At 43.4% G+C, this 27,513-nt stretch overlaps 1 protein-coding gene across 3 annotated transcripts in view; it reads left to right on the top strand.

Moving 5' to 3' along the window:
* Positions 1-367: 367 nt before the first annotated feature.
* Positions 368-27,513, top strand: part of Tead1 (TEA domain transcription factor 1) — a 255,274-nt gene continuing 228,128 nt past the window's right edge. For 2 of the 3 annotated variants that reach the window (XM_027942365.2, XM_071616382.1), the window contains exon 1: positions 368-486. The gene's annotated coding sequence lies outside the window, so the exon portion shown is untranslated. Of the gene's footprint in view, positions 487-1,182; positions 1,225-27,513 lie in introns of those variants that run through there. The other variant, XM_071616383.1, reaches the window with a different exon arrangement.

Raw genomic sequence — 27,513 nt, 5'->3', positions numbered from 1 at the left:
CCGCATGACGTCACCGAGGCCCCACCCCTCCGGAGCGAGTTCGGTCCTGGCGTTCATTTCATTCCTGTCCTCATTCCGAACATTCTTAGCATCGCTCGCGCTGCGCCGCGCCGCCCGAGCCGAGCCGAGCCTCTGCAGCCGCCGCCGCGGCCCCGCCGCCCGCCGCGGGCGCCCACCAAGCACTTTGCAGACTCGCTTCCACCCTGCGGGCCAGTCCGCGCGGCGGGGTCCGGGCCCGGGGCGGCCGGTTCCGGGGACAGGCCATGCAGTGACGCCCCCCCCACCCCCCGTCCACCTTTGCCCGGAGCGCGGGCAGCAGCCAAGCGCACCCAGCCGGCCCCGGGGCAGGAGCGGTGCTAGGCAGGGGTGGGGTGGCCCGGCTCGGGGATCGGGAGCCCGGGAGGGAGCACCGAGCGGAGGACGGGGGAAGCGGCGCCGAAGTTTGCTTTGGACTCCCCGGGCGCTGCGGCGGCTCCAGTGTTCGAGGTAAGTTGGCTCGCGGGGCAGATGCAGGGGTGCGGGGCGCGCGGGGCGCCGGGTGGCGGGGGGCTGGTGGCTCGTCCCGCGCGAGCGGCTCTTTCTCTGCGGGCTGTGCTTTGTGTGAACCCGCGGCGAGCCGCCGCCGGGCTCCGCACCCGCCTCCCCGCGCCCCCTCCTAGGTGAGCGGCCCGGCGCCGCTGGGCGAGTTGCCGGGACGCCAACTTGGGCCGCGCGCTGGGAGCCCGCGCGGCAACAGGCGGCCCCCGGCGGCGGCCCCGGAGGCTCCCGGCCGGCGGCGCCGCGCCCCCCACGTCCCCTCTCCAGCCGCCGGCACGCGCACACGCACACACCCTCAGGCTCTTTTCACGGTGTTCGCCGAGAAGCCAGAAGTTCGGAGCGAGCGCGGGCGGGGAGAACTGCCGTCGCCTCGGAGCCGGCCTGAGACCCCCGTGCCACCTCTAGACTGCCCCCACGGCGCCGCGGCCCCCTGAGGCCCGTCTGGGGACCGTGACGACTAGTGCTGCGGCTGGGGGCTTCGTTCCTTCTTCCCAAAGATGAAAGAGGGCACGGTCGTCTTTACCGCCTCTCCAGGACTGTTGCTGCCGCCGCCGCTGCCGCCGCCGCTTCATTGCACATTCAAGTGGAAAATTTTCAGGAGTCAGCAGAAACATTGTGTCCAAAAAAGACTGAGTCGCTGTTACCACCAAACCCAGGAGGAGACTCTCCCTGGAAAACTTCCCTTTGGTAGGAAATACTGGGGGATTTGTTTGTTTATTGGAAGAGAAATAATCCCCAGGAGGGAAAGAAAATCAGGGTACACTTTTAGCCTTTGTTCGTAGCAGCAACACTTGTTTTCAAAAGTCCAGAGGCCCGCTTTAAAGAAAGTTCAACTTCTGTGTCTTTTTTTTTTTTTTTATTTTTTTTTAACAGTATATTTTTTAAGAAAAAAACCCGAGCAACATTTTTAAGGAATCTAAAACAATGAGGGGTTTATATCTCCCTTGTCTTCCTCCCACGAAAATAAAACCTAGATCAGAATTTTCTTCGCTCTTTAATTGTCCTTCTTTTTAAAGATTTATTTAAAGTTGAATGGTGTCACTGTATAAAAATATTTATGAAACAATGAAATACCAGCCACCGGCGTTTCTCAGGAGGCTTGTTAACTTCTTAGAAGCAAGTGGCTGCCTGTGATTTGCAGAAATGAAAATTGACCTCAGCGAGCACTGGAAACAGACAGATGATGTTCCAGGAACTGGGAATGTAAAAGGCCGGGTTTAAAAACAGTGCCTGGGAGGGGAGCCCAGGTCCTGAGACATAAAGGTCTGAAAAGCCTATCAAATTTCAAAATAGTGAGAATTTTTTTTTTTTTTTTTTAATTGCTACAGATACAGCAAAGGGGCAGACTGTCCAGGACAACCACTTATTTCTCCCCACTTATCACCTTGATTGTTTTTGGAAGTTTGGGGTCTGATTGGGGTTTGCTGAGTGCCTGCAGGTGGTTACTAGCAAGGACAAATCCTTTTCTTTAAAGTACCAGTATCATCAACTGCATTGTCAAAGCTGGGAGTGGGCTCCTTTCTCTGCAGCCTATCTTGATGGTCTCTTCAGCGAGGTGGCTTCTCTGCCAGGGTACTGTGAGGCAATGGTTGGGGAATAGTCTTCAAGCTGTGCTGGGTGGTTTATCCTGTCACTGTTGGATTTGGGTCCAAGCACTACTGAATGCTTTATAAGGGCCAGACTTAGGTTCAACTTTAGTAAGAATCTTTCCTCTTTAGAAGGAAATAGTAGAACTAATTACAAAGTGACTCCAGAAAGACAAATGGGTTTTGTTGAACCTTTGTCAACAGTAAGGTTTTGAATTTTTGATTATTTTGGGGAGAAAGGCTTATTTTTCTAATCTCACTATTTCCATAAATGGTCACAGATATTTTTGTTTAGTATTTCTTTGTGTGTGCAACTCTGTGTTGAGCTCTTAGGTTTCAGGTTTTTAACAGAGTTTACAATTCTTTTATTTGTTGTTGGTATTAAAAAATGAACTGATAAGCTGTATCCATTACTGGTTTTTGCTGATGTGCCAAGGTAGACCATTTTACATTTACTTTAATGACAAGTATTATTTGATCTGCAGTTTTAGGGAAATACTAGAATACTTTTTACTTTTTAAAATGACTTTGAACAAAACTGACATGACACTTTGATTTGGAAAAAAGAGTAAAAAAAAAAAATTATAGGAAAGAATCTGTGTAGATTCCTTTTCTGTGTGATCTTTATAAATAAACTTTAGGGGATATGTCAGATTATTAGTTTTTTTTTTTTTTTTTTAATTTCCCCCCCAAAACCCCAGGACTCACCAAAGATGAATAGATAATAAGATTTAATTTGAAGGAGGACATCCTAGCTTAGTTTGTGCCAGGCTGAAACGCATCTCTCACTGAGAAGCTCTGCCTTGCACTGTGGGACAGTGTGTGCCTAGGTCCCAGCAGCAAACTAATTACACATGAGGGTGGGCTTGGGAGGGTAGACTGGGGAGGCAGCTTCCTCCTCCTCTCCTCATTTCCTCCCGCCATTTGCTGAATACAGCAGGAATTATATATGCATATACTTAGTTTGGAAGCTGGTGTCCCCTTCTATTTAAGAAGAAGACACATAAGCCATGAAGAAAAAATGTTTTGAGTTTTTTTCTGCCTGAGCTCCAGCAATTTACAAACAGTTTTGAGTTTGTTGTTTCTGACTACAGAGAAGCAAGTAGAAGAGGGCTTTTTTTTTTTTAAATGGGAAAAATTGGGAGACATATACTTGTAGTGAATCATTTGGGTCTAGATCATACTTGTTGTCATATTTTCAGTAGAAAAGTGTGTAACATGAACAGTTAAGAGAATGTAGATCCAAAATATCAGATGGGCCTTTGAAGAAATGAGCTGTGCCATTAACAGCATTAGCAGGTTGCTTCCTTAAGAAATGGATTGCTCTCTCATATATGGCGGTCATATGAGAGCCTGTACATTTGTAAGATTAGTTTTCTCTCCAATCTCATGTGTTGTTATGTGTTAATTGTGAGCATAATTATACTGCTTGCAAATGGAAATTGTGATGCCTTATCACTCATACAAATAACTGTATGACCCGGTGAACTTTAAAAAATGGTCATATTCATGCATAGATTGTAGGTTGATAACACTATTAAGCTTTTATTTTGGCATTTTATTCTGTTCCCAATAAAGAAATTAGGAAAAAAAGAAAAAAAAAATAGATGTGTATGTGTGTGTATTTCTGAGCTAAAACTGTGTGTAATCTGTTTTGTGATAAAACTTTTAGGGTCTGTTTTCTCCAAAGGATTAAAAATACTGGCTAAAGCAAGTGTCCAGCTTTCTCTGTAAAACTGTGAAAAAAAAAAATCAGTCATTCTTTCTGTTAATGCAGGCATTACAGTTTGCCTTTGGAGTTCAGTGACTGGAACTGCAGCCTGTTAATGTCCTACTTCTGAACTCAGCAAGAAAAATATATTGTAAGCTTATCCCCCTTTGACAAACTTGGGCTCTGCTGTTGGGCTGCTTGGGGACTGATGGCTGGCATAATCTTTTATAGCTGCATAGTGCTTTTTCTTATTTTATCTGTTGAAGGTACAGATCACCTTGTGGTATTTAAATAAGATTCTAAATCATGTTTGAACAGTACCTGTGATATATTTTCTTCTTTCAGATTCATCAAGGTGATAAAATCAAGCATTTCAGGTCTATCCTAGCCCTGAATGTTTCTGGGTTGGGTTTTTTGACAGATACCTAATTTAGACCCTGTTGAATTGCAATCACTGTATACATCTGAAACTAGGAAACTTTATGGGCCTTCTCTCTTTTGGGATGGTTTGTGTAATGCTAGAACATTTGGATCTAAAATTTTGGAGTATTTTTGTGTGGATTTTTAAAATCTTATTTAAAAATTGTCAACTATTGCTAGTCCTCAATCTGTAAGATTCTATTTACAAACTTCCTTAACTCTATACCATACTTGAGTTTGGGATTGACATTCAACCATTCAAAAAAAAATCCTTTTTTTTTTTTTTCAGAAATGATCAGGTTTTGTAATGTACAGGAAATATATGAAATATGTATTTTAACGAGTTCAAACAAATGGGGTTCTCTGTTGAAGGGGGTGCAGGGTTTCAGGACAGGTTTCCTACGGGGTGGGTTACTCTCAGCTCTTAAGTTCTTTTGTCTACTGGCTTTTGAAATAGTTGGGAGGATTCTTAAAAAATGGTTTCCAGTCTGGGAGTCCTGGGTGATGGAAGTACACTGGTCTATCTTCTGAATTGGACAGTAGTGATGGGGTTCCTCCCAAGAGACCTGTTTTTTCTATTTTTGTGACAGGCCAAGGGAAGGCTGGGATCCACTCCCCCGCACTCCATTTAAAACCATTTTACTATCCTGATATGATGGTTTTTACCATTTTTTCATGATTCATATTAGTTTTAAAGGTTCTATCCAAGTATTTCATTAGCGTTTTTAAAATGGGTAGGAATAGGGCCCTGGAAAATGAATTTCAAAGAAAAAGCTGATGAACAGATTAAGCATCTGTTATCTCCAGTGGGAAATTCTGCTTGCTTTTAGGCATCTGACAGGTTTAGATGTGTGGGTAAGGTGACTGCCACACTATTGACTAGGGGTATACAACTATAATGAGTACTGTTGTTTTTACTGATACATAAACCGAAAAACTGCTGCTAATGGTGGGAAATGTTAATTATGTGAGAACATATTGAACTTATATGCTCTGGCATGAACTTTTAAAAAAAATGCATCAACCGTGCTTTTGTTTTTTTTTCTTTTTCTTTCTTTCTTTCTTTTTTTTTTATAGGCACAGCTTTCTAATTATCATAATTCAGTTCAGCTCTGTTCTTGGATGGAGTTCAAGTGCAATCTCAATTTAACTTGATATTTTTTTTTAACTGAGAATGTTTAAGAAAATTTGAAAAGTTCATCCAAGAATGTTGTCTGCTTAGGTGTGGATAACTTGGGCAAAATGAAATGAGTATCTTGCACTGTAATAGTTCTGGAGCTCTGAATATTAAGAAATTGTTTGCCTCTTTTTGATTTGCACTTTATCCAAATCTGCATTTTGTGCATTTTTTTACATAACCTGATGCTACAGCTGCTCAGTTCTCTTTAAAAGCCAGTGTCTTTCTCTAATAGTGAATAGATAAATGAACATTTTATCAGTATTTGCAAAGATAAGCCTTTAAGAGAATTGAGAGAAAGAAGTGCAGAATTCTTATGAATTCATTTGACCAAAAAAAAAAAAAAAAAAAAAAAAAATCATGGTCAATCTTTTACACCAACCAAGCCTGTGGAAGGTGATAAATAGCCTTATCTGTTCTTTACACTGTGACTTGATGGCATTTCATGAAGGGAGTTGTTTTTGACAACATTCCTTCCAGTGCCAGATGATCCTTTACTTTTTCTATGATCTGAACCTCTTTTCAAAGAAAAAAAAAGTTGATGAAACCTAAGTGCCAAATCCTCTGGGAAATCAATTTTAATTGTAAGAAAGAACAACTGAGATGGACCCTCCGACTTTCAGCCAGTCTGACTCCAGCTGCCGAAATGCAAAGAGAGCCCGCGGAAGCCAAATGACTTCATTTGCTCTGGCACTTAAGAACCGAATTCACTTCCATGGTGGTGAAATAAAAGGAGCCAAGTGTTTTAAATAGCCACTCCCCGAGGCCCGCCCGCCTGAGTGTTTTGAGAAAAGCGCATTGTCTGCTTGCTGCTCTAGCTGGGAGACTGCCTGGCTTGCCCTCCCCCACCGGGCAGCTCCATTTCTGAAGTTGACATCTGGTTTTCTCTCTGTTCACCTGATCTGTCCCCACACATGTGCACACACGCGCAGTGGGCACACACTCATTACGCAGGTAATGCAGATTTTTGACACTGAATGTGTGTATGTGTGTTTCCAGTCCCTACCAGGACAGGGGGAAGCATGAAGCTTAATGGCACAAAATAAAATGTAAACACAGTGGCTGCCCCACATGCCGCCGCTGCTGGGTTTCTGTCCGATGGTGCTTTCTGTGTAGGCGTGCCTATTGTTGTGGCAGCAACAGGCAGCAGAAGTTGGGGCACCATATGGCGGATGTGGGCCTCAGATAAGCTGTCTGGTAATTTAGCTTATCAATAGCATTTTGATATGCTTCGTTTTCAGATCACCCAACACGGGGGATGGGGGTGTCTTGGGGGTTACTGATTCTGAAAACCATTGTGAGCGGATGCTTCCTTTGGAGGAATCTCTTTCAGTCCTTTCTTCTTCGCTGCCTTTTCATCTCCAAAGCCTTCGGGAGACAATGCTAGTTAGAGTCAAAAAGAGAGCCCTATCAGCCGAAGAGACCATCAGCCCCATCCTGAAATAGTCCTCAGGTATTGAGAGAAAAACAGAAAGTAGGCTACTGAATTTCATATTGGCAGAAGTAAGAAATTCCCTTAATTCAAAGTTGGCTTTTGTTTTAAATATCAAAGAAGTAAAGTCAGTATATTGTACTTTTGTATTCTGATAAAAAGTTTCAATTTTTTTAAAGAATTCAGAATATCTTCCTAATTCTCTTTCATCTTTAAATTTTACCTTAATCATAGAATGCAAACGTGATCGACATCTTTATGTAACTTGAAAATCTATGCCATCTGTGATTTGGAGGCAAGAAACAGCTTCTTTGAATGACCAGAAATTGTTGAGTGGGAGAACACCTCTGGCACACTACCCTCGTGTCCAATAATGCTGAACCCAAATCATAATCCCTCTCACCGATGAAAGGGGAATCTCGATGGAGCTGAAACCAGCTCTGGGATTCTGTGCACCAAAGGTGGTGATACTCATGACCATGTGCTGATCAGCCAAGTAAATCTCCTTCATCAAATACTTGTGACCTGGAAATGTGCCAGGAAGCTGGGATGAGACTGTATGTCCCTCTCCCAGCACTTCCATGCCTGCGTGCTCTCACTCGGCTTCCCAGGTGTCTCACCTGTTCTCACATTTTGACATTTGGGTTTGTAATTCACTCTACACAGATTTGTTTACACAGTGAATTCAGGACGGTTCAGCTTCAGATCCAGGTGACCCTCTTTCTACTCCTGTCACCTACAGCCTGGACACCACTACCAGTGGAGACTTAGGAGGGGTTAGGTGGGTGCACTGTTAGTATATTCCAAAAAATCCCCATGATAGCATCTGCTCTTGGTAGAGATCCACTGTTCTAAATAATCATTCTAATTTTTATGCTGTGTTCAAGTTAGATTAAGTTTAACCACTATTCCTAGGCGGATATATGTGTTTTCAGTTAGTTGTGAGGTGGTGACCTAGGAAGTTATACAGTATCTTTGTGGAAGTCACTAAGATATTCTTGGTTGGTTTCAAAAGTAAGGTTGCACAAGAATAAAGTCTCACCTTTCCATGCAGGAAAAGCAATAAAATGAACCCAAACCACCTTCTCTGGGCCTGGCACTCACCTGTTACTCTTGGCAGTGCAACCGTTGTTTCCAGATGTGATTACAGCTGTGTGAGTCGGACCTCCTAGTGAGGGGTTTGAGGACCAAGCTCTGTTCTGGCTGCACACCACCCCCATAGTGGGTTTTGAGTAGTGGGGATTCTCCTAGAGCCCCCCTCCCCCCCATGGCATCCCTGGACACTGGGGAGTGAAGGGAAAAGAAGAGTGATCCTAATACCCATATCAACATACCTGTGGATAAAAGAGCTTACTTCTCTCTTCCTTTCACTCTGGACACTTCAGAATCTAGATTATCTGATTTCATGAAGCTACTACTTGCCACTGGACATTTAAACATTTTCTGGTGCTACTTTTTGCTAGGGATTTGGTGATCAGGAGAAGGTAGCCAACGAATGGTGATCTGTAAAACACTTCTGCCCCTGCAGAGTTTATAGATCAGCAAGGAAACAGGCATGCAAAGTGGTAATCATGATTTAGTGGGGGTATTACGTACATCTTACTTCATGAGGGTTTTGGATGTTTTGGATATTTTTGGTACTGGTGATCGAACCTAGGGCCTTGCACATGGTAATCACATATTCTTAACACTGAGCCACATCCCCAGCCCAAGGGGCACGTTTTTTACATACTTGAACATTTTTGAAACTGGATGTGTTGAACCATCATGACTGGCTAGGTGGTCATGACCTTTGATGTGATTATCCAAGCCTGTAGAATGAGTGCTATCCAACCTGTAGAATGAGTGCTTCCGGAGGAAGAAAACCCCAAAGTCAGTACCGGGCACACTCATGTCATTGAAGGTGATGTTGTGTGAGAAAGTGTGGATGTTCATCACTGAGTGAAATTGTTTTGGGTATATCCTACTCAATTTATTTAGCTTACAATTTCCTTTTTATATATGCACAAAGATAGACAAAGGGTAAAAGTTTCAGTATGTATAAAGTACTATTTCTAAATTGTAAGGAAGCAATCTGGCATCGTTTTTTTTTTTTTTTTCCCCCAACTGTATGTCTTAGAAGTAAAATCAAGCTGCATTTTAAGTTGAGTGGTGTCTTAGGGTTGGTCAAGTGCTGATGAAACGCATTTGTGTCTCTAGCCAAAAAGGACCTGGGAGATTATACGCTATGATAATGGTTGCTTTGAGGGAGTGGAATGGTGTAGGCTTTCATTTTTTTACATGTTTGTACTTTTTAGAAGCATGCATATCTTTTCGTAATATCGTCATAAAGGGGTAAAAGCTCAGTGGGGCAAGTGCTCATGATATATCAAAAGAACTGTGTTGCCCAGGGGTGGGACTAAGGAAAGCTTTGCAGAGGAAGTCATGTTGGAACTTTGAAAGAAGAGGTTTCATCTATCTGTCTATCTATCTATCTGATGCCATTTTGGGAGTGGAGTGAGACTCAGTTGTTAAAAAAAAAAAAAAAAAAAAAAAAAAAAAAAAAAAAAACCAACCCCAACTATATTCTGAGTAATAATCTCAGTCCTCAGATGTCGATAAAGAAGGTTATTGCCCAAAACAGGCTAATATAGATTTGAAACTTGGCTGTGAGCAATTAATTGAAAAGCAATTAATTGAAAGGATGGAGGGAATGGTTGACATGAAGGGTAGGATGTGTCCTGATTTTGGTTTGGGCAAAGTAGGCAGGATAGTATGGGTTTGCCAACAGATTTGCAATTGGCTATGCTTTGGGCTCATTCTGGGCTCAGCCACTTGCTAGTGTGACCTTGGATAGATTGCTTCCTTTCTTCAAGCTTCAGTGTTCCCATCTACATTCATTCATTCAATCAGTCATCACTCAATCAACCAATCTTTCTCTTTTCTTTTCTCCCCCCCCCCTTTCTCTTTTTTTCTTTTTCCCTCCCCCACCTCCTTTGTACTGGCTATTGGTTTTACCACTGATCTACATCCCCACCCTTTTAATAATTTATTTTAAGACAAGGTCTCACTGAATTGCTGAGGCACTCACTGAGTAGCTGAGGCTGGCCTTAAACTTGGAATCCTCCTGCCTCAGCCTCCAGAGTTGCTGGGATTATAGATTTCAGTAGAGTGCTTACTGTATATTGGATATATGGTGTAAGTGGATAGTAACTGCATACCAGATCTTTAAGGATTTCCTGCTGAGTCAGCCTGGACTGTGACTCTGGAGGAACAATCAAGACTGAGGCATTTGTAGAAGAGCCTGGCTTCTGGTCTCAGGCAAATGGATTGAAATCCAGGAAAGGTTGGGGCAATCCCAAAAGTCCCTTGACCCTTCATTGCTTTGAACCATACTTCCCTCATGCAGTAAGTGGAGGAAATCCATCAGCAAATACACAATATTTGAGGTTATTCCTTGCCAAATGGTAGTAATGAATTAAATGGAAATGCTTCAAAAAAGTAGGTAGCATGGTACAGCTTTATCTGTCCAGTAGAAGACCCTTTTATCTGGTTCTGTGTGTTCTTTTCTGTGGCGATGGCTGGGACTCAGACATTGCTGAGGGCATTGGTCGCCCACTTCAGGTGACCGAAAGGAAAGTGCCACCCTCCTGCCTTTGCTGCCCTCATGGCACCTGAGCTCCTGCTAAAAGGCAGCCTGCTGAGTGAGCCCGCATGCCTTTGGTTTCCTAATCCAGAAAGTGGGGATGACGTTGTGGACTTTGGGGAGTTGCAGTCAAGTTTAGATAAGTGCTAGCTCTGCAGGCTGGAGCGGCAGCTGTGCCACTGTTACAACCTAGCAGGTCCTGTTCCTCCAAGGACTCCAAACTCTGTAACTAAATCTTTGTCCTTTCATAAGACTTCCTTTCTCTGGGCCTTAAATATGATTCCGATGATCATTCACCCTTGGGTGTGAGGGAATGGTAGCTCTTCTTTTTCCACCAGTGCATTTGCGTATTTAAAAGGCTGTTTACTAACCCCAGTGGAGTGTGTAACTCCAGGTAAGTCCTGGGGAAGTGACCTGGATCCAAGAAAGCTTGTGAGTGGAAACTAGAGTTTTCAGTCAGCTGCTCTGAGCTGGTCCTGCTTAGCTGATTCCCAGCTACACCACTTCAGGGTGTGTCCATGTCCTGTGTGTTTAGACCCTGGCCATTTCCATGACTGGTCTGAGCAGTGAAGATTGCTTTGTGTGAGCTTGGGCGAGGGACCACCCACATTTTTATTGACTTATTTTCCTGTTGCTCAAGCAGCTGCCCAGAAGGGTGGTTTACTCTGATTTCCCATTCTTTTTTGGTACTGGGGATTGAACCCTAGGGCACCCAACCACTGAGGCCACATCCCCAGCCCTTTCTGTATTTTATTTAGAGACGGGTCTCACTGGGTTGCTTAGGGCCTTTCTAAGTTGCTGAGGCTGAACTCGGGATCCTCCTGCCTCAGCCTCCCTAGCCTCTGGGATTACAGGCCTGTGCCACTGTGCCTGGCACTGATTTCCCATTCTTAAAGTTAAAACAAAAAATTGTGGGATGGGAGGCCGCCTGGTTGATAAGAGGTTTTAGAGGTAGCAGATTGACAGCTGACAAAACATTTAAAAACAGATTCACAGCCTGTGAACCTCTAGGAAGCCACTACATTGTATGTTTTAAAAGGGTAACTTTTATGACATGTGAATTCCATCTTATAAAAAATAAAATACGGAATCTGGTTCTCACCCCATGCTACCTTTCACTGTGCCTGCCATGGTAACCCCGCCTTCCCCATGCCTGGGTCTTTTAAAAAAAAAAATTTGGTCGCCAGGTGATTAAGATTGATGTGCAGACCTAATGAGAAGAGCTTGCGTTTCTGTTAGTTTGCTGGGTTTAGTGAGGACATAGGGAAACACATAGTTCCTTTCAAAGATACCCATTAGAAGTGTTTAAAATTGAAGAATCTTTTCCCAAGTTTCAGTGATGTGGAGTGACTGGCTTCCAAATGATGAACACTTGTGGCTTATTATGCTTTAAATAGTCCAAGAACTTAAGTCATGAAGGAGAAACCAGGAGATGAGGGGAGGATCAGGAAGGCACCGGAGGCCACAAATAAGTTGTTGCATCTGAATTGTAAATTGATTGAAGATGGAGAAAGGAACCCCTGAATCAACTAAATTTATACCTCGAATTTCAGGCTCTCTTCTGTCCAGCTTCTTCTTTCTTTGTTAATTATTATTATTATCATTATTATTATTTTGGTACTGGGGATTGAACCCAGGGTTGCTTAACCACTGAGCCACATCCCCAGCCCTTTTTGTATTTTATTTTGAGACAGGGTCTCACTAGGTTGCTTAGGGCCTCCCTAAGTTCCTGAGGCTGGCTTTGAACTTGCCATCCTCCTGCCTCAGCCTCCTGATCCCCTGTGATTATAGGAGTGTTAGGAGTGGGCCACTGTGTCTGGCTTCAGTGTTTTGTTTTTTTCTTTTGGTACCAAGGTACCAAGGATTAAATCCCACCCCTTTTTAAAATATGTTATTTAGAGACGGTGTCTTCTGAGTTGCTTAGGGCCTTGCTAAATTGCTGAGGCTGATTTTGAACTTGCGATCCTCCTGCCTCAGCCTCCCAAGCCGCTGGGATTACAGGTGTGTGCCATTGCGCCTGGCCAGTTTTTTCTTAACATGAACTTGGTCTTTCTTGTGTCGTCCTGCCAGATCCTGACTGCCTTCCTGTAATAGCCATTTGTGTCTGCTTTGTCCATTTGTATTTCCTGAAGGTTGTCCTTTATCCTTCCTCCTACCTGTGTGCTGGTTACAGCCCTGGTTTATGCTGCTTGTCTTGGCAGAATCCTTTATTGCACCCTCTTTTACTTTCCAAATGCTGCAGTTTGGATGATACATTATATGGTCATTCTAATGGGAAATTGGCCGACTCCCTTTCATTAAGCAGAGTAGAGAGAAAATTCGGGGCAGGAGGTATTTGTGGGCATCCTGGTATTGAGCTCAGGACAGTATGATTCTTGAAGGATTGTCCCAGGCTCTTTCTGAGCCAGAACTACAATAGAGGGGAAATTTAGAAAACATTGTTTCCTACAGACGGTATTAGTTTCAGCCAAATGGCTTCAAATCCTGTGCTAGGCTGTGGATCAATTCATAAGGATTTAAATAAAAGAAAAGTTTCTCATCATTCATCGGAGTGATTCAGCCTTGGTTCATTTCCTTTTAGACCAGCATAGTTTAATTTAGAAGTTTTTTGTGTTTTTTTTTTTTTTTTCCCTCCCAGTTGAGTTCAGAAAGGTTTGTACTTTGCAGAGGGTGTGTGGTGGTGGGGGTGGGGTGTTCCTAGGTTTCAAACTCACCTTCCTCTGTTCCTTTGGAGTTGGTGTCCTGATGTCCTAAGGTGAACTTAAATATATAGAGTAGGGAAAATCAGGCGGAAAGTTGGAAATTATGAAAGACATTTTTAGTTCTTTGCCCCATACCAAAAGTAATTGGGGTGACACTGCTCAATTCCTGGTGGTCCTTTTGACAGCACTATTTGGTTATTTAATCTTGTGCTTTAGACAACAACTTTGGGCAGGAGCAGAGGTGTTCAGTCCAGTAGATTAACTCTCAAGTCCTGCTGACCCAGCAGCTTTCAGGCAGCCTTTGAGAGCTCCTTGCTGCGGCTCTGTCAGGAGAGGGCACTGAGGCCATTCAGGTGCTGGCATCCTGATGCCTCCTACAGCTGGTGTGCTAGGAAGGCCTGGCTGGGGCCATTGATTCCCCTGATCTTGGGCAAGTGTGATTTTTTTTTTTTTTTTTTGGTGGAGCTGGGGATAGAACTCAAGACCTCACATGTGCTAGGCAAGTGCTCTTCCACTGAGCCACATCCCCAGTCTGGTGGGCAAGTGTCCTAAAACATTTTGTTTCCTTTCTGGGAAGGTGATGCTGGGCTCTAGCTGCTTTTGTGCTGTGCTTTGGATTATTAGATAAAATGTGTGAGCCTAGAAGCCCTTGGGCAGAAAGGTCCTGGAGAACTCTGCTATTAGATTTGTGTCATTCCTTCCATAAACCCCCAGGTTTCCCTCCCAAAGCATTTGTGGAGGAGGAGCAGCACTGCTGAATTCACTCTATAACTCTGTTTCTAGTTGTGCTAATTCCTGGCCTCCAGTGGGAGAATTTGGATAGAAAAGGAAAGTTGACAGGCTAGGTTCTTTCTTATGCAAATTCTTCCGCATTGATTCATTTAAGCTAAATAACTCCATTTGTAATTGAGGAAAGCAAAGCTCAGAGAGGCTTAGTAAACTGACAGAGAGCACACAGCTAGTTTATGACTGTCAGAATTTGAAACATCTTCCTATGTCTGTGGCTCCATAGCCATCAGACTAACAAAGGACGGCACATTAAGTCACCTATCAGATTTCATTGTGGCATTTGAATGAGTTAAGGTAGATTATGATGTTGAAACAAATCCTCTGGGTGGATTTGCCCAGGAAGAGGGGAATGTTATCTGTGCAGCCCATTTTACTCTATCTTCAATAAAAACACGTGGCTAAGATAGTAAAAAGTTGGGTGTGACCTGTTGAACCTTTCTTTTGTCTTGTAGGGAAAGGGCAAAGGTCAACTCTCCCTTTTGATTTCAGTTCTGTGGGGGACCCAGTGCCCCTCACTCCCTGACAGGTTACACTAGCCTTTGAAAATGAGAGGGTGGGATATTGGGGGCTGGCTTGGTGCAGACCGCTGCACAGGCGTGCGCATGCATGTGGGTACATGTGTGTTGGGGGATGGGGGCTGGTGTGGTCTTGTCTGGGAAGCTGGAGGCAGGCCTGCCGGTCCATCTGGTTTTGCTTTGGAATGTGCTTTGTTGGCAGTCTGTCAGAAGAAGTTAGCCCCCTTCACCACCTGAAGGCCCAAAGTGGAAATGTGGAAATGGCTGGGGCTGGGGGGCAGATGATAATGGGAGTGTTTAGGAAGGAATCTTTGAGATGGGTGGGTGTGTCTCCTCCCCACCCAGATGATTGCTGGAAAATTTATCTTAACCTGTAATATGTGATACTAGTGGGCAGGGGGCAGTAATCAGGCCTCTGAAAAGACAAGGGCTTTGGAAATGGGGTGGGCAGTAGGGTTGACACCCTTCTTGGCATCTTGGTTGATTTTTAATGGAAGGGCTCTCTTTTTCTCCTGGCCCCTTCCTTCTGGTTTCTGTGGGCCAGAAATTGTAGGGGTTCCCTCATTGACATTTGCTAGGACCGTGTCCTTGTCCTCCTTCATCTTCTTGGTTATCTCTCTTGTATTTCCGTATATATTTTTTTGGGGGTACTAGAGATTGAACTCAGGGACACTCAACCGTTAAGCTACATTTTTTTTTTTTTAAGAGACAGGGTCTCACTGAGTTGCTTAAGGCCTCGCTCTTGCTGAGACTGGCTTCGAATCCGCCATCCTCCTGCCTCACTCAGCCTTCCAAGCCTAGGGGATTACAGGCGTGTGCCACCTTGCCGGCCCTCCATATTACTTTTAGGTGCTTCCATTCATGACTGGTTCGTTTTTGCCCTTTTGAGGTCTCTTTCGTGATGAATGTATTTAGCAAAGTGGTCTAAAATCGTAGCTTTGCCTTCAGATATTGTGGTTCGAACATAGTTCTGCTTATTAGCTGTGATCCAACCTGGGTAAGGCAGATGCTCTCTCTAGGCCTCAATTTCCTCATTGGCAAAGTGGAAAAATCGGTAGGACCCATCTGGGTGTGTGTTTCAGTGAAGCCTCGTGGCTGGCCCACAGAGAGCCTCTCCGTCTCCAGCCCATTCAGAAGGTGGCTCCCACCACTTCTAGCTCAGGGAGCAAGCAGTGTGCAGATGTGCTTCTCCTTTGGCTCTGATTTTAAGCATTTCCCAGCTTCTTCTCAGGCTGGAATTCCTACTTTGTTGTTTTTCTCTCTCTCTTCAGGCAGTTTCTCTTTTGCTTTCATATTTTCTGTTGTCTCTCCTCCCCTACCCCAAACACACACACACACTGGCCCTCTGTTTCAAGCCCTCTCTTTTCTCCCTTTTAGTTCTTAGGGACTCTGCTCCTGCAGTTTTACCCTAGGTTTCACCAAAAATGGTCATCAGAAAAGCACCACTTCTCCATTCTGTTCTCTCTCAATGCTGGATGGAAGCTTTTGACTTACAGAGTTTCTGGCACTCTGAGCAGAGTTTTGCTATTTTGAAAAGACATAACTCATTCTGATTCTCATTGAGCTCATGGACCTGTGGAATTACATTTCCTTCATTTGACTTATCCCTGAACCTTGGCAACCTCATTAGTACCTGTAAAATGGACATAAGTGTTACCTTCCTTGCGGCTCTAGTGAGATTGAATGAGAGTGAGTATAATACTTGGTTGAGAAGCCAGTGTCTCATGAATGTCAGCTGCTGATTGTGATTAGGGTTGTGATTACTGTCACCCAGTAGCTGAGGACAGGAGCGGGCAGATACCTCTTCATTGCATTGTTCTCTTTGAAGGAGGGGGACAAGAATAGTCTTTTGAAAGAGAAGAAAGTTCAGAGGCTGAGGCTCAGGGCTAGAGCGTTTGCCTAGTACATGTGAGGCACTGGGTTCAGTTCTCAGCACTACATAAATATAAACAAATACAATAAAGGTATTAAAAAATACAATAACATTTAAGAAAAGAAAGTTCAGAGCTTAATTCAACTAGTATTTACTGAAACAGATGTGATGAAAATGGCCCCAGTACTGAATCAACGATATAAAGATTTTCAGTTTTTGTAATGGGAAAATTTATAGTCGAGATTAATCGACCCCCAGGGACCATGACCACCCAGCAGCACACCAGCTCCTGGCCATGCTGGTACTTCCAGAACCCCGGCTTCTTTCCCACCAGATTGTTTCGAAGTAATTCTAGATGTCACAGTGCTTTAGCTTTCAGTACGTCTTTCAGATTTGTGGCTGATTTTTAAAAAAAACACCAACTACAATTTCATTGTCGTACCAGCACTTCAGTTCCTTGATATCAGAGATCTAGTAACTGTTTTGATTTCCTTGATTGTCTCATAAATATTTTCTCATAGTTGGTTTGTTCAAATGAGGGTCCAGACGAGATCAACAGGTTATGCTTGGTTGCTGTGTTTCTTAAAACACTCTACAGATATTCTCCCTTGTAATTGATTGCTTGCCTTGTTTTCGGAAGAGTCCCTTCATTCTGAACTGGCCCTTGCCAGCCTTGGCGCTGCATGCCCTTCATTCTGGATTTTGCAGGTGCATCCCCATGGTGCCGTTTCTCGTGTTGTCATCTACGGCAGGTCCAGTAGATGGGAATTTAGATCTGGAAGCTTCATCTAATTCAGGCGTATTTATTTACTTTTTTCAGGAGGCACAAAATGTCCATTGTGTCTCTCTTTGTGAAGGAGTTCGTTACCCTGTTTGATGAACTCTGCCCCTGTGTATTGTATCATGTAGGCTTTGCAAATTGATGGTATTATAGTTCTTTTTATTAGCTAGGATACTTTCATATAGAGAGGAACTTTCATCAAGTATTTGGTGAGCCTGACATAGAATTTGTACACGAAAGGCAGGTTTTTTTGTTTTTTGTTTTTTCCTTTTGGATCTACCATTATGCAATTATGGATTTTAAATTATTGGATATGTTTGAGTCATTCTAGTTCCTCCTCCCATTGATGCTCTGGTGGTCTCATTCTGGCCAGTAAAAGTTTCTTTAGTTGGCTCCTGTGTCCTTTGGATGTGACCCTTTTGTCTTTGATGCTTTTTTTTTTTGATGTTCAGTCTCTTGTTTATTCTGAGGCTGAGAATGAACACCTTTGGAGAGTTTTGGTTTCTTTTAGTGGGAAATTATATTTGCATGCTACATTGTGTATGATAGGATCCCTGCTCACCACCCCCCGCCCCTATTCTCCTTCAGTTGAAGAAGCCCCTGTTTCTCATTGGAAATGGGTCCTTACCTACTGCTGCCACTCTGATCCCTGGTACAAGCTTTTCTTGTACACTTGTCTCATGCCTGGCCCCTTTGGCTCCCATTTACCACTTCCACGCCTGTGCTGGTCACCTTGTCCTGTCCTTGGTTTGACTCTGCTAAACCGAACATTAATTTAGGCTTCATGGAAGCCCTTAGTGATTGCCGTCACTCATGTCTACCTGATAGTTTTGTTCCTCCTCTTGTGAAGGAGGTGAGAGATTCCTTATCTTATTACCACTCTGAGCCATTCAGACTGCAGGCTTTACTTTGTTGATATAGTACTAGGGCCATTTACACACATCTGTTTCAGTAAATACTTTCTTGTCTTTCAATGTGTTTAAAATAGAATATATTTAATGTTCCAGTCATTTAAAGAATTTATCACTAATCCATTATTTTTATAAGCTAAAAAAACGTTAACGCTTTGTAGTTTTAGGCAGATTTATGCATTGGAGTCCTAGGGAACTCTGCTATTGTTTTGCTGCTGTGGGAATATGATAGTAAGCCTGTAAGACTAAAATGAGTGTTTTTTGTTTAACAAGTCTGCTATTAAACTTATTTTTAGTAATTCCTGCCTTTGCTTCTTGGAAATTATTTCATGCCCATGTTGGAGTATCATAGAATATGCACTTAGGCAAAGGGGGGGAAAAAGGCTCATTTTAAAGACAAGCCATAATGCTCTCTTTAGAGGTTCCCTTCTGGCCTGGAGTTTCAGCTTTTAGTAGTACTTTTTTGTTCTATGGGTGAGACAAAGCCATTCGCATTCACAGTCTAGCCAACACAACCTCAGAACAGCATGAGTGAATGGTCCTGAAATTATCATCATTCCTGACACCGCTGAGAAATTAACCAGTATCCTGGCCTGTGAAATTTTTAATACATGGTGAATGCCCCCACCCCCACCTTGGCCTTTTTTTTTTTTTTTTTTCTTTCTCTCTTTAAAGGCAGCAAGCTTCATTTAATGGTTCCTCTGTGTTAAGGAGAGTACAGTATTGTAGGGGTTGCTCCCCTCCCCTTTCCTCGGGGGTGCACCAAGAGAAGGGTGAAGAGTCCTGTAATTCACAAGGCAGGCCTCTGTGCCCCGAGGTAAACTTGGTTTCACAAAGGGAATTTTCATTATGGTCCTGTGGCTCCCTAACAGTGGAGACTTCAGGAGGCAAGTGGTAAAAGCTACCAAAGAAAAATCTGGACTGGAGCCACTGACGTCATGTCAGTAAATCTGTTGGAGGAGCCCAGCCGTGCAGCGCCTGCCAGCCAGCCCCTGCACTTTGGCCTCCCTGGTCACTGTTCTGACTGCTTCCTCCACCCCCGCCCCCCAGGCCAGCCTGTATTCTTGTTTTCTTTTTTCTTCTTTCTCTCTGTGCAACTGGGCTTGTGTTGAAACCTGAAAACTACCCCTGCAACCTGCCCAGTGCTCTTTGCCCTGTGTTGGGGGCGGGCTAAAGAGGCTTGAGAACCTTTCCCCAGGGGGTTTTCTCCTTGATGAGTACATCCCTGGGGACCACGAGGGGAACAGCCAAGAGGTGCTAGCTCCCGACACTGTACTTGTAGAGAGCTGTGCTCTTCAGTGCAGCGCTGTGTGTGTGTGCACTTGTGTGTGCCAGCGTGCATGCCCGTGTGTTCTTGTGCATGTGTGTGCGTGCATGCCTACAGAGGGAGAAAGTGGAGGCTAGTCAGAGCATGAGTGGAAATATAGAGTTGCAGTCTTGCTGCGGAGGATGATTGAAGAGAATAAGTTCTAGGGAGTTCTTTATTGCTCATTACTCATTGGTCAGCTAACCCTGCACTCTCCCTCGTTTGCAACTGGAAGAGTTAAATCTGGAGCCACATGCTTCTGTACATCTTAGTTATTTGGAGTCACAACCCCAGATGGTCCTGAATTAAAATATTGCGGTGCTGAATCTATTTTTATATCTAAGTGAATGACATCTAAAAATAAACCCTATCCCACCTGTTATCCTCTTTTGGAAAGTTTGGATGCTATCAAGTCCCAGCCCAGGGATTAAGCTTTGATCACAGCTCCCCATGTGATACCCACATTCCACGTTCCCTACGGTTGGCATGATGTTTTCATTGTTGGAGTAATTGTTGTCCTCGTTTATTTTGCTGTGAATGTTCAGTGTGAAAAAGAGTGGAGCATAGGTTCAGATTGGTTTTGAAGTTCCTGAGTCTTCTGGTCAGAAACATATTAAAAGCAGTATCTTATCCATGAATCATGGGATGAGTCAGTTCCTGAAACCACTACAAGCCTCATAGTTCTTGGCTACAAGCAAAAGCAGGAAATCCAGGCTTCAATAACTTCCTTTCCCAGTCCTGGCTGTAGCCGCGGTGGTGGTTAGGTTCTGCTGCCTGCTTTGTAAAGCGGTAGGAAGATGTATGTCTGAGGAACAAAGGCTCTCGAGTCCATTTACTGAAACTGTTTATAATTTGTGGTCTTGATCTGAACGTCAGGCTGCGTTGGCACACCCTGTCTGCTGAGCAGCCCTGCACAACCCGGCCAGGAGAGGCGGCAGGCTCAGTCCAGGAGTTGCCACGGTGCTCGCACACACAGTCCGTGAGGTGTCGGTGTGCCAGCGAGTCCTAAAACTTGGGGTCTTGCAAGAGAATGGGAGGCAGGGGACGCCCTGAATTCTATATGCAGAGTTGCCCTGTGGACTTCTTTTGTTTGTCCATCCAGTTGGGAGTGGGAGATGGAGAGAGGGAGAGAATGAACCAAAGACCCTGCTTGCCAGCCGCCGCCTGCCCGGGCTCTGGCCTGCCTCTCGCTTTTACTTGAATCTACTTCCTTGTACACAGAGTCTTTTTGTTGGTGGTGTCCCTCTTGGAGTGCTTCAGCCAGCCTTCCTGACTGCAGAGTCACTTTGATAACTGTTCCATGGTGTTTTAAAGAGTAAAGGAGAAACACCAAGTGGTTGGTGGCCTCCCGGTGTTGGGGGGGCGGGGGGGTGGTGTCAGGGGTCGTGGGTCTGCTGGGACTTTTCTCCTTTCGGAGCAGCTTTGTATTTGCCAGGGCAGACCAGGGTGGGTGCTTCTGTCTGAGTGGGGATGGTCCTCACTGTTGCTTTAGGCTTTATTTGTGAATTTATGGACTTTTTCAATCTTGGAGAAAAAGTCAAAATTGAGTGGCGAGTTTTTGTTTATTGACTCTTGTGTTTTCCTACGCTAGTGAGTGTTAGCTATGGGATTTTAAGAAAATGGGACTGAAAGGAGACCCCCCCTTTTTTCCTACCAGAGGATTTTATGGAGTCATTGGAAGTTCTGATAGAGTTCTAAAAATAGAGTGGGTAGACAAGCCTGTGAAAAGCCACTGAGAAATAAGGGGAAAAATTGAGATGATGAGCAGTTATATACTGATGCTGCCTTTTAAATGGAGCTTGTTTCCAATTCATGGCTGGCAATTGCTTAGAAAGGTCAAATACTATTTCAGCCTTTGTGAAGAATAAAAGAAAAGCAAATGAAAAAGTTTGCCTGGCTTTTTAATGAAGCATGGCCAATTCAGCTCACAGCCAGGCTGTGAGCCGCTCTGCTCCTACCTGTTGTTTGGATTTTGCATGTGGGTAATTTTCTGTTCAACTTCAGTCCAGATTAAAAGGTTCTGATAAACTGTTAAGAAAGACAGGCTCATCTGGATTTTAGAGGTTTGCCTGATAATCATAATTTCTGGTAGCAGCTTTCCAGATTGCAGACCGGTTCAAAAACCCCTGAGTCTCATGTGAGTTTGTAAATCACTGTGAAAATACGTTCCTTTTATCAACGAGTGAAGGGTTACTTCCTAAACTTGGAAGATATATATATTTTTTTTCCTTATGTTGCAAGAGGCACAAATCCAATTATTTTTATTTGTCTTGCATTGATCTGAGAGTTAATGTCTTTTGAATGTAGATTTCAGACTGGGATTAGAAACTGAATCTTGAATTACTCACCCTCTCTGAACCAAGTTGTGGGGGGCAGGGATTGATTCGTTAATTAAAATCAATGTAAATGGATTTGTAAGCCTCCTGTAACAGATTATCTTATTAGCAGCCACACCGAGCAGCCCATGATCTGTGAGGAATGTACTTGCTGCCTTAGGTGAAATGGACCTGGACTGGTGGACTCTTTTCATAAAGCTTTGTGATCTTTACTTAATCTTTACATGGAACAGATTTTTTTCTATGAATGGAAAATTATTTTCCAAGTCTGCCCCAGAATGCTTGGGTTCCCTGTGTGTTATGTGCGTGTCTTCACCGTGCGTCTGCCTTCCCTCCACCTGTGCCTTCATGCTTTTAGGATCTTTTTATGTATTAGCCAGCTTCTGCCCTTTCCCTAGCAAGATTTCTTCTGAGAACCCTCCTCTAAAGAGAAAAAGAGGAACCAGGAATAAATTCCTATTTGATAACAGCAAAACGCTTTTTTCTCTGATCCAAGCAACCAACAAACAAGCTACAAAGAAGATGTTTATCTGTTATTTGAGGGTCTGGCTGTACAGCTGTGCTTCCTTGGAGTGATGATAAGAAGACAGGATGATACCTTTGCAAAACCCTGTGGCTTTAAGAAAGGTCAGAGTTCATTCAGCTGCTGTCAGTTATATTATTTTTTTGTAATTGTGTTGGACAGGTAGATACTGTCAATAGTAAGACCAGCTCACCCACCTTTTCTCTGATGTTTGGATCAAAGGGGGACTTCTGACCCAAGCCAAGTTAAACTCTGCCTCCTGAGCATTTTGGGATTAAGGCAGTTATCCCGGTTTCTTTGATGGTCATGGCTGCAGTTCAGGGAGACGCTAACAGGGGAGGTGATGTTTGACCCATGGATGTAGAGATGCATTGGTGAAGCTGCTTGGCAGAGGGGCAGACACAAAGCAGTTGTGCAGAGGAGGAGAGGAGACCTTGGGAATGACTTTTATTTGCCAATGGGTTTCCATTTACTGGTTTTCCTCTCATAGGAGGACTGGTTACTGTTCCTGATTCAGTGGTCTCCTAGTAGACCCCTTGGCCTTATAATAAATCCATATTCCCTTTCCTTTTTTCTTCCTTAAGTTAGTGGGAGTGACTTTCTGTTAATTGGAGTCTAATGGTCTCTGGCCAACTAACTTGTAGGGAAATAAGTGCCGCCTGATGTTCTGGTGAGGCCTGTTCAGCCAGGGCAGCACTGTCAGGTAGCACACGGCTTCCGCTTAGTCTGTCCTGTGGCGTTGCTCCCTCAAGCATCTAAGGCTGTCCTGGACCCTGTTCTCCAGTAGGCGTTGGTCAAGGGGACATCATTTTGGTCTCTGGACTGCTTACCTAGCTGGGGAATAGCAAGAGGGACTAACCCCCACCCAGTGTTTTAGACTGGACCATTTCAGCATCTTTCTTCATCCTTTCTGCTCCCTGGGGTGCCTCGTGGTTTTAGGTTGTGTGCTAGGTTTGAGTGTGTGTGGCAAGTGAAGAATTTCCCGTCAAGCCTGGGGCCTCTAGAGAGTTCTAGTTGACTGAGCACCTGGAAAGAGGCAAGCCAGGTGTGTCATTAGACCTGAGTGTCCTGCCTGGTGGCCCCACCTCCCACTTCCTCCCCTCCCATTTCTGAGCAATGTGGAAGGCATGTGCTCTGTGGCCTTTGGCAAGTGCATCCTGATGATAAATCTGATTAATATATAGTGCACAGGCTGAAGCCTCCTCTGTCAGGGAATCTTGGACATTCAGTGGAAGTTATTAGCAATTGGATTCAATAGCAAATGCCTCTTTCAAGGACACCAATAAACATGGTGCCCACGGGGACAGTGCTAGAAACAAAATGCCTGTTTCCTTCGCTGTTCCCCGGATTGGGGAGGCGGTGGTGGTGACAGTGTATGAGGAGAATTCAGAGGAGACTTTAAAATTTTGAAATAACAGAGTAAGATTATTTCAGAGGACAGATTTTATTTATTTTTTTGAAAACTCTACATTCACCTTATTTGTTGGCATCTTTTGCAAATTTGAAACTTTTTTTAGTTTAGTCTTTATGACATCATGTTTTTACCTGTTGTGCTCATGAAGTTTAGCTTGCATACATGGAAAGTGGAAATAATAAAGTTCTTTTTTTTTTTCTTTCATTGAGTTGAGAAGGACACAGGAAAGAGGAAGGACGTGGAAAGTTCTTGGGAGGTAAACGTGAAGGGTTCAGACTTTGGTGTGTGTTTCCAGCCATCACATAATCCACTATAGAGTGGCTGATATCCGTGTGATGTTTGCAATGTGCATGGCTTTTTCTGTAGGTTGACTCATTTCTCCCTCACAGTGGTTTGGCTTTTGTAAGTGAGTAAGTAGAGTCTGAGAGTACAGGAGGCTTGCCTAAGTCCACGCAGCCAGCAGAGCCTAACTGGAGTGGTGTTCTCCAGGCTCCTGGCCCTCTTTGGTGTGCTTTCTCCCCTTTAGATGGCCTGTGTTGTGGGGAAAGGTGACTTGGGGTGGGAGACAGGCAGTGGGATCTGCCAACATTTCAGGAATGGTTTTCAACTACCAGTTCATACAGTTCTCTTTGTAGCACTCAGAGCACAGAAAGCGAGAAGGGACTCACTCAGATGGTCTTCACTGGTGTCTGAGTTGGGCTAAATAATTCAGATCTGTCTCTCAGGGAGTCTTTTTAAAAAGCACCAATTCCTACTATTCACCATGGATCTTCTAAATGGAATCTCCAGTGAAGTTGGAGGCTTGCATGGTCTGCGATCTGATACCAGGTGATTCTGAGGTGGTGTCTGAGTCCCACTCATTTCTAACACTGTGCACCATTACCTAGGAAAGTTGCATAGGATTCAGCTATTTGATGTTTGCTGAGAGCTTGTTAGAGCTCACGTGGTGTTATATCCTGCCCCAGGCCTGCTGAATTAGAATCTGTGTTTTAACAACAGGACTCCAGACTCCAGGTGATTGGTATGCACCTTAAAATTTGAGAGCAGTACTATAAAGATAACTCGGGGGAAATGTCAGGGAACACAGGGCGGAGGGATTAGGTAATTGCACATATTCTTTTCAGGTATGTCATTTGTCTTTCAAATAACATATCCATGCAGAAATTATTCTAAGTCAGATTTATCATTTCTTCCTTTATGGTTTCTAAGACTACTTAAAGACTTCTGTACTATGAAATTGGAAAAATTTCTTCCACTTAAATAGGCAATCATAATATACTTCATCTTTTGGATATGTTTAGAATTTGTTTGGGATGGTATGAGAAGTGAGGTAGGGATCCAGACTGAAAGGCTGGTGGCACTTATCCTATTCTTTTTTTCCTTACACTGACTTCTTTTTTTTTATCTGCACACTAACTTCATGTATATTCCAGTTATCCACCTGTGCGTTAATTACTCTAACTCTGTAATGTGTTCCAGCATCTCATAGAGCTACTCATTTCTCATTACTCTTTTAAAGGTCCCCCACCCCTGCCTTTTCTCATCCGTTTATTTATTTAATGAACTTTAGAAACAGTTTATCTGGTTAAGAGATTTCAAAAGCTGTTTTTATTGGGCTTACATTAAGTTGTAGATTAGCCTTACTCTACTTTTTTTTGTGTGTGTGCACAATACCTCTATTTTGTTTATTTATTTTTATGTGGTGCTGAGGATCGAACCCAGGGCCTCCAACGTGCTAGGCAAGCTCTCTACCACTGAGCTACAACCCCAGCTCCTCACTCTACTTTTTAATATTTTTGTCTTTTCTAAATTATATGCAGTAGTGCTTCAGAACATTTTCCAGTAATAGTCACATCAACCCTTGAAATAGATATTTTGGAAGTTTTATCTTCTGTGGGGTTTCAGATTAGATAGCTTTCCACTTGCTGTTCTGTATCATTGCACCCTTTTTATTTCTTTCAGTAAAATTAGTCTATTATCTGATGTACCATCTAGATTGTAAGCCTCACAAGGGAAGGTTCTGTGTCTGTTATTTACCAATGTAATTGCTCAGTATCTACAAAATCTCTGTCATGTGAATGCTTCATGCATATTTTTAAATGGGTTAGACAAAATGGAACCTCATAAGGCAGAGCCTCTGGCCGTCTAGGTGAAGATCTGTGACATGTAGAATTGTGTAGACTTAGATTCAATTGCCTTCAGGATTGAACCCAGGGGTGCTTAACTCCTGAGCCACATTCCTATACCCTTTTTATATTTTATTAGAGACAGAGTCTCTGTGAGTTGCTTAGGACTTCCCTAAGTTGATGAGACTAGCTTTGAACTTGGAGATCCTCTTTCCTCAGCCTCCCAAGCCCCTGCGATGACACTGTGCCCAGCAGGAATGTTTTGAACTATGAAGCCTGACAAAGTGAAGTGAATTCATTGTGCAGAGTGGTGATTGATGACCCAACACAGGCCTGACCACCTGCAGGTCCTTGGGAAATAATGCTTGGAATCGCATCCTGCCACTTTGGGTTTAGAAACATCTCCCCGTTTTTAGATTGTTCTAGTGTTGTTCCTATTATTATTATTATTTTTAATTAGGGAAAATAAATAGTTTTGTAAAAAACTTTTTTTTTTTTGTAAGTGGATATCCCCAGAGAAATCAGCGTCTCCTGTTAAAATCCTTTCATTTTAGGTACAAAGTCCCAACTTGAGCTCCTTGTGGACTGGAATGGAATCTTCATTTGTTTTTATAATCAACATACAGGTGCTCAAAGATAAATTGCTCCAGTAGCGAGAGAAACCAAATTATAAATATATAGTGCATTTGAAGTTATAAACAGAAAATGTACCATTATATCTGCAAGGTAAAGGGGAAATAAGTTTTGCATATATTTTAGTTTCTGCTAGCATTCCTTTTTTAGGTAGGGGGGAGGTGGTTTACTGCGGATTGAACTCAGGTGTGCTTAACCATTGAGTCATATCCCCAGCCCTTTTTATTTTATTTTTTAATTTGGAAACAGGTCTCACTAAATTGCTGAGGCTGGCCTTGAACTTGGCAATTCTCCTGCTTCAATCTACCGAGTTACTGAAATTATGGGTTGGTGCGGTAAGGCTCTGCTAGCATTTTTCAAAGCCATGTGATCTTAGAAACCTTTCCTCTTATAGTGGGAGAATTTTTTAGAAATTGTCCTTCTTGCCTCTCATTTTTCTTTCCCTTACCCTGGGACGAGAAGTGTAGGATATTTGGATGGAGTTGGTCAGTTATTTTACAGTACTATTGCTTTTTTCTTCTTAGTTTACAATTTCAGCTCTGTATGTGGAATGAAATGAAACTCTAGTAGTATTTGAGGCCTTTGATTTATAAGGTGCCATGGACTTTGGTTTGGAAGATTATAAGTAGTTCAGTTGATTATTTTTTTTTTTTTCCAGTAAAAATCACTTTGAGGTCAATCATAGTAGCTCCACTGCAGGGTTTTGTAGGCATCTTGCTCCATTTGAGGTTCCACGGGAGAAAGAACCTTGGACAAGATAAAGTGGGAGTCTCTTAGGCTCCAGCACAGGACTGCCTGTAGTTAAGTATTTGAGTCAAGGTAATGGTGGCCCCTCCCTGGGGACCCTGTTCCACCCCTTCTGATTCTTCATGTGTACAGTGTACAATGTTTGAAGAGTGTTTGTAAGGCTGTTATGTTTTCTTTAATAAAAGTGCATTTATCCTTGTGTGGACAGATTGTGTTCTTAGAGTATAAATTCGTTGAGAACAGTGGGAACTGTTGACTTAGATTTTTTTTCTCCCCTTTTCTTTAAATACAGCCTTCTTCCATTTTATCAGCTTTAAAAGTATTGAAAGTCAGCCAAAAAAGTTGGTTGAAGGAGAAGGCAGGATTCTG

This window comes from Marmota flaviventris, chromosome 9, assembly GCF_047511675.1.
Source record: "Marmota flaviventris isolate mMarFla1 chromosome 9, mMarFla1.hap1, whole genome shotgun sequence".
Classification (NCBI taxonomy): Eukaryota; Metazoa; Chordata; class Mammalia; order Rodentia; family Sciuridae; genus Marmota; species Marmota flaviventris.
Note: the sequence above shows the minus strand (reverse complement) of the source record. Positions and strands in the feature narration are given on the sequence as shown.